The sequence below is a fragment of the Pinus tabuliformis genome, chromosome 7 (assembly GCF_031772625.1).
Source record: "Pinus tabuliformis cultivar Carrire ecotype Pingquan chromosome 7, CPIR1, whole genome shotgun sequence".
In the NCBI taxonomy this organism is placed as follows: domain Eukaryota; kingdom Viridiplantae; phylum Streptophyta; class Pinopsida; order Pinales; family Pinaceae; genus Pinus; species Pinus tabuliformis.
The window spans coordinates 1,255,522,458-1,255,530,524 of record NC_142293.1 but is presented as its reverse complement, the minus strand read 5'-3'; positions in this window follow the sequence as shown (position 1 = coordinate 1,255,530,524).

Sequence of the window (8,067 nt, the reverse complement as noted above, 5' to 3'; positions counted from 1 at the left end):
GAAGGTGACCCGGACCGCAAGTCCTTACACAGGGGGTGGGGAAATCACCCGCCACTCCGCAGATGGACAGGTGGTGTCAGTGGGCTTCTGCCATTTCTTAGTGTTAATATTTTTTTAATTTCAATTATCTGATTATACAAATTAAAAATTTATGATATATTTTCATTGTGGATTTAAGTTAATATGTTTTCGTTATTTACTGATTTATGTGTTTCTACTTTTCAGGAATATGGCATAAAAAAAGATTTCTGTGAATATGTCTGAACCAAAGACTCTTAAAGGTGCATCTTCAAAAAACATTGGTGAACGAACTCCACCCGAGCTCATGGCTGCAAACCTTTCAAGTGCCTCAAATGATAAGAAGATGATTTCAGACTAGAAGAATTCAAAAGAGTTGAAATTCCCATCAAGAATCTGGTATGTGAAAGAAAGAGAAAGCCAAAATGTGAACATATATCTATATATTGATATACCGAATGAAAATGGAATTTTTGAGCTGATGGGAAGAGTCATAGATATGTGTTCGGTACCGAACACTGAAGTTGTTTACATACTTACAAAAGCTCCCAAGTCACATGAAAGGATTAAATATCGACTAACATATTCATTGTATGACATGAGAGAGGTATCTACAAAGTTGTGTAAACAAATCGTAAATGAGATGAAACAAAACATCATAAGTACTGTTATTTATATTTGTATTTTGCTTTCTTGAAAGTGTCTCGCTATATTTTTTTAATTTTGTTTTTATTGACATATGATATTTTGTTTGGCAGAATTTTGTTGAAAGTTGTTCAATTAGGTTGGGAGGCATTCATTTCATAGAGTATGATATCATGAAAGTTGTCAGCAGTTTTTACTCAGTGTTAGAAGAAGATATGGAAAACAAGCAAAATGTAGTGGTTGATGATGCTACAAAACTACATCCAAAGGATCAGAAAAAAAAGGCCTCTAGTGGATAAATCTAGCAAGGGTAGACAAGTTACTTTTGAGGACGATGAAGTTTTAACTAACAGTGAATCATATGTTGCCGTTACTGAAGATGACATTGGAACTGAGAAGAGCCGTAAAAGACCAAAAGTAACAATGCCCAAGAATAAATTTGTTGAGAATGTTATGACGAAGAAAAGTAAAGTTGAAGATTTTGAAGTAGTCATTACCAGCAGTCAAGAACCTAGTGAAACTTCAAAAGAAAGCAGAGGAATCATTACACCAGGAGTTGATTTAGAGGATGGCATTATCAAAACAAAACAAAATGCCATTCAACAGAATTTGACAAAGAAAAACTTAATTGATGGTGGTCGTACATTTCAGCTTAATGACAGACAAACCTATAAGGCAGGTGAAGGACAATGTCAATATCAAGTCATAAAGCCACACCATCTGCATGTTCACAACTTGAAGACATTGATGAGGTACAATCCATATGCTCATGTGGTTAATTATGTACTTCTTGTTGATCCAGTTCAAGTTCTCAACAAAGAAGCATTTGATAAGTCAAAATGTTTTGAATACAATTATTATGTGCTTGGGGGGAACCATTTTGTAGAAGCTCAAAGACAATTGATGGAGGAATATTCCAATAATCCATGTTTTGAAACAATGAAATGTATCATTTATGCTGGTTTATCGGATATAGAAGCAAAGTTAGTGGCATGGGTGTTATAGAAATTTTTGGGCACTGCAACCCCAATCATAAATGTCCATAAACCAAGGGCTCCTAAGTCCCTAAAGGTGTTGTTCCAACCCCTAAAAGAACAAGGTCAACTGATTACAACATCTCCCAGAAGTTCTCCATGAAAAGCTACTCAAAACTGGTCAAAACTGGACCATTTCACCTGCTCCATGGTCAAAGTGCGTTGCATCCCACCTGAATACACACAGTAGGTGAGATGCATGTTGAAAAACCCTTCTATGGGGTGCGATGGACGAGAGTGGACAAATGGCAGGGTCAATCCGCAAGGTGGAGGAGCATGGAATCTTCCAGAAACTTCTCTTGTGACACTTGCCTCTCTGCATTCGACCAGGGATGAGTAAGAGATCATCAATCTCCAAGTGGAATCAAGAACTATCAGAGGGAGGACACTAATCAAATCTCAAAAGCTGACTCATTCCCCTTGCAAACATCTATATATGGATCCCTCATCCCAGAGATCCGGAGGCTGGAATTTTGTATCTTGTAAGGAAGTGCTGTTGGTTTCTTGGTGCAATATCATAGTGTTGGGTGATCTAAGCTTTTCATGAGGTGAAGAAGGGCTTTCTTGCTGAGAGGATGATGCTGGGTCAGAACAATTGGTTGTAATCCTCTTTGCTCTTTCTTGATTATCAATAAAGATATTCAAGTTTTCCTCCACATTCTTGTATGATTGATGATTTATGCATTTGTGTGGTCAATATACATCTGGTCCTATATTGTTTATGATAATAGATCTATGTTCTTGGATAGTGTTATGCTGCTTTGATTCTACAGGTACTCTTTGAAGCTGGGTAGACAAGGAAGCGAGTGGCAAAGACCTATCAGAAGAGAGAGGAATCGAGCAAGGAACCAAGTGCAAGACAGAGGTTGGTCTCCTTATTCTTCTCTTATCTATTTCTCATAAAGGAAACCGAAAGTAGTTTTTAGTTAGTTTGTTTCTGAGGTAGCTACCAGCCTTAGTGGGACTAGCAGCTCTGCATAGACACTAGTTTTCCCGATAACAAAATGGCGACTCCACTGGGGAGCGAATAGATTGTTTGTTTATCTACATTTGTTTACTTTATAAACTTACAGACGGAGCCTGAAGTCAAGCCAGCTAGCCTTCGAACTACATTTGCTATGCAAGTGCAAAGTAGATCAATGCTGCTTCAGTCTATCTCCGGGTTTTGTTTATGAATTAAACGATTGATTTACAAGCTCTCTAATTGCCCTCGTGGTGGCTCTAGTAACCTCTTTAGATCTACCCCTGTGATTGATTTACTGATTACCACTTACTCGGCCTAAATCCCTGAACTAAGCTGCAAACTGTGACCCGGAACCCAGCTAAAGTCTCGTCCCTGGTCCATCGCACTGTGTCTTCTCTGAAACCTGAATGCATCGCACTTCCCGAGTGTAGTAGGTGCGTTGCATTTCAGTTTCCCTGTGCTACAGGTGCGCTGATCAGACCTCCTCTGCTCTTAGATTTTGGCTTCTGTGTTCATACTTTTCAGCTCTATTCAGGAGTTTTGCTGTCTGTAGTCAGTACACCTCTGTTTGAAACCCCTTTCCTTGCTGTTATTCCGCCTCCATTGTGCAAAGAACTGTAAATGTTTTTATGTATTTTTAGTCATTTTCAGTTCTCTTTTACAAAGAAGTAGCGTAATTGTACTGTCGTTTCTTGATTTGAAAGTGTCGCAAGTGTCGTTTTCAGTCATAGAAGAGAATCTGATTGTTCTTGATAGTCGATTACACTATTACTCTTGTATTTGATTTGAATTAGTAGTTTTTCAAGTGTCGAAAGCAAGTTTTCAATTCCAAATAACAAAGTGTCGTCATTGTCCTCATTTTGTTTTGAATAGAAGCTTGTTAGTAATTGTCGCTTTGAAAAATAATTCAGATTTGCGCTTAGCTTTCTTTTTATCATTCACACATTAAGAAGGCTGAAAACAAATACATGCATGTGCATTTGCATTTAGACTGTTTGTTGGTTTGATTTAGTACAGTGCATATAGTGTGTGCTCTCTGCTCTTTGTTGAAAGAAAATCATCTCTCTTTCCTTAGTAGCTAGGATTTTCATTGCAAAAAGAAGATTAAACGACTGTTTATAATCTTAGATTGCATTTTAGGAATTGTACATCTACATCACATGGTGAACCTGAAAGGCAAATTTCTTAAGCAAGATCAACCATAAAATAAATTTAATGAATCTAAAAACGCTTTGGAACCTAACGCACAACGTCTAGAAGTCTAGGCTAGAGATGTATTCCGACGTCGTAAAGCCTAGTAACTGTTGTTTTCACTGTTGGTTGGGTGATTCCTCCACTTTGAGACGATAAGTGCCAGTATGGACTTGTGCTCCCGCGTACCATCGAGTATATTTTGGGAGACCACAATAGGCTTTATCCTTTATCCATAGGAAGCCGTGTCTGCCGCCTTATCGATCACAATGCACTGAACACAGCATTCAGGAAGATTGACTACCGAACCGTAAAAAATATTCTACAGTTTTGCGATTGGTTTGGTAATCCCTCTGTCTAGATTTCCGGAGCAGTCCCTTTTGTTCCTTTTTAGACTCCTTAACGGAAAATGTCCATCTGAGCACTTGTCACTTCAGGCTCATTAAAAATCGAAGGCGAGTAGAGTCATCTTTTATTTTTTCTCGACTCTTAAAAATTAAAAAAACAAGTTGTGTCAAAGCGTCTAAAATTTATTTTAAACGGAATAAACATCACCTTTCCTACGTTGGTCTTAGGTTGAGAAAAATGGAGTCCACCAACCAAGGGGTTCCCCTTGGAGGAAGTCCTAGTCCCTTCTCCTCTTGGGGAGATGTTGGTGCACCCCATATGGCCACATTGTCTCTCCCAGGATTGACAATCGGCTTGCTCGTATGGCTCTTCTCAACTTCTGTCATTCAGAACACCGTGATTCCTGAACAATCAAATCAACAACTAAACGATACCAGAGTTACCCCCCAACCCTCTACTTTTTCCAATTCTTCCTCTTCGCTTGATGAAGCTGGCAAAGCCCAAAATAAAGTAACTGAGAAGAAGAAGGAGAAGAATAAGAAGGAGAAGAAGAAGAAGGAGCCAAAGGCGAAAAGAGGCAACCAAGCATCGTCTAGCGAAAATCCACACACTGCACCGACCAGGCCTAAATCGCCATGTGTCATTTGCAAAGGAGACCACTATCATCAAGATTGTCCTTGCATCCCTCGGATCTTAAGGGACTGGTCTCCTCATTTGCACAATCCGGTGTCATCAACCTCTGACGATCATGTTGAGCATACACCGTCAACTAGTGAAAGTGAAGCCCCTGGACAAAAAGGAAAATATAAATTTCCTTGTAAATTGTGTGAAGGCGATCACGCCGTCCACCGTTGTCCCTTCTTAGATGAAGCTAAAAGAGTTTTGGACGACCGTCCGGTTTCACCGTTACGGCTTCCTCCTGGATATAAGAAACTCTTGCCGAGTCCGTCACTAGTTGAAAATCCGGTTGACACGCCCTTGTGGTCGGCTGAAGCGTCTATCATTGAAGATAAACCATTTGAATCCATACCAGACGAAAGTCAAAAGGTCGAGGCGGCAGTTGACCTGGTCTTGCCTTCAGAAGGTCCATCTTCAGATGATACAGTCACCGAAGAGAACAAGAACGACACCGTTCAAATTCTCTTCGTAAGCACAGACTCCGATGAACATGGGGGCAGTCTACCTGTTCCTTTACCGCAGGAAGGAAGTTCGTCAGAGTCATATCCAGCTATCTATTCGGTCCCACCTCCAAGCAACCTGGTTGTTTCCTTTGACTGGAATCTACTAGGCACACCCCGTTTACCGGCTAGCGTGCCATTTCGAATCATTGCTCAAATATATATAATGGTCATGGCCGGTACCATCATAGATGAAGGGGCTTCTGTGAGTATCCTTTCCTCAACTGCTTGGAAAGCGCTTGGTTCGCCATCGCTTTTGCCTGAGATGAGAAATCTAACAGGCTTTGACAAAGGAACCAGTCGACCGTTAGGGATCCTTCCCGATGTGCCGATAACGTTGAGAAGGAAAACCGTTCACATGAACGTAATGGTAGTCCAAGGACCCCTGGATTATAATCTACTCCTTGGACGGGACTATATTTATTGCATGGGAGCCGTCGTCTCCTCACTCTTTAGAGTAATGTGTTTTCCGCACGAAGGAAGAGTGGTCAAGCTCGTAGACCAACTTTCATTTCCTGGTTCACACATAGAAAATAGTCATATACCAACCCTGAATGGTCTTTTCACGCAAGGAATGTCTCATCAATCCCCAGTCCGTCCTCCTGATGAGCGCGAGTGATTCGGAGGACATGACTGAAACCCAGGGGGCATGCACCCTGGCCTGTTTCGACAGGAAAACCTTGGGTATAGGGTAGGTTTCTGCGGAGGATATATGACTAGTCTGACACACCCGTCCGTTTAGGAAAATGGGATTAGGCTGGAATAAGATTCCCTCGTCAAAGTTATGTGAGTGGAGGCGTCTGCGCCACTCACCTTTGTCTATTTCGGTAGACATCGCCGAGGAAGTGTTTTGTCTGTGACACAGATGGAACAATCTTTGGTAACCTGGAAATTTTTCACTATACCTGGGGGCATGCAAACCTTTTGGCATGCAAGCAAAGAGCGATCATTTATTTTTTAAATTTATAGGTCCTCTAACCCTTTAAACTCGTAGGATTGGTCGTTTCCTAACTTGCATAAAGAAAGGATGCGGAGCAAAGCTTTGTAAGGTGCAAGCTTCTTAAAAATGGCATCTTAGATGAGACATCCTTATTATACGACTGGATCGAGTAGTTTTAACGCGGAATTCAAGCTCGTTAAAAAATAAACATAAGCAATGAGCAAGTGTTTCCCCCAGCGTTTAAGCTCATTAAAAAATGAACCATTTTTCCAGTAAATAACCATCGTGAATGTATTATCATCAGCCTTTGAAGCCTTGGTCATGTTCTCATCATCACCTCCACTCTGTATTGGCCGATCATTCACCTCCACTTGATTGTTTACCCCTTTTGAGGAACAACTGCGAAGAGTGATCCTGTTAGCCATCCTTGTGACACTGTCGTGATTGGAAAATTCCAACCCTTACCTGGAATCAGCTGCTACCCGAATCTATCACTCGTTCCTCAAAGACGAGTCTCCTTTAAGCTCTTTTCAATTGACTCGTAAAATATGAAAAGATTGCCGAGCCATTGGCCTCTCCAGCTCGTTAAAGGGACCGGAAGTGCTATCCCTCCTTTAGATTTTAATCTTTTTGGACCTGAGGGATTATTACACAAAAAGATCGAGCGCTTGTTTTGTTCGGCTCGTTAAAATTACCGAAAATTCATCCCTTTTGTATTATTTTATACTTTTTCGGACTTAAGGGATTAGATGACGAAAAAGGATTTTTGGAGTTTCCTTTACGTTCCTTTTAGACTCTCTAAAATTGAAAAGGACCGAGTTATCTTTGTCGTTAAACTCGTTAAAACTAAATAGCGACAAACTTGTCCATAACAGACAAGAACAAGTTTCATTATCGCTAAGCTCGTTAAAACATAGTGATGGGTTTGCCTGAAGGGCAAATTATAGAACAAGCATATGTTATCCTCCTCAAGCTTAACAAAAATAAAGAGGTACTGGTCAGCAATGACTGGGGAAAAATTGGGAAGAAAACTTGAAGAAACTTTGTTGGTAGCAAGTCACTCTTGAACATGACACTTTCACTCCGCATCCGAGTCGGGTTGGGTTGTTCCATTCACTGGTCACATCACCATGGTTCCGTCACACCATCCATGTTTGGGGTTAATGCTACCAATCCATCATGTCAGTGTCATCGATATGTTCAAGAGAAGTCTCTCAGAGAATTCACCTGTGTCTCACCCACTGCAATACATTTACGCTCCATTCTTTCATGACCGCCATCCTGAACCTTATATCACCAGATCGTTTTCACCTCCATTAAAATCATTTGCTCCGTTCCGTGTCATTGATGTGGGATTCACTAAGGCCCTCCTATGACGGATCGCTTCTTGTAGACTTCAGCTCATTATCCAAGAAGTCGATCTAGGAACAACCCTTTCAGTACTTTGAATCTTGCATGCCTCAATGGCAAGTTTCTCACTTCCGGCGACAGGTTTACATCAATGGCCTTCGACCGAAAGATTTTGCGTGGTGTTCAACGCCAAGTCCCTTATTCACACCACGTGAATTGTACTGTAGTACCTTGAGGGTCATCATCATTATTGGTGATTCCTCTCGCGCCTGTTAATAACTTACATCATTGGCTAGTAATCAGGCGATGTCTTTCTATGTTCGACTCCAGAACATCTCTCACATGGATCGACTTGTACTTTGAGTGAAGATCGAACGAGATTGAAGACCCCGGATCTAG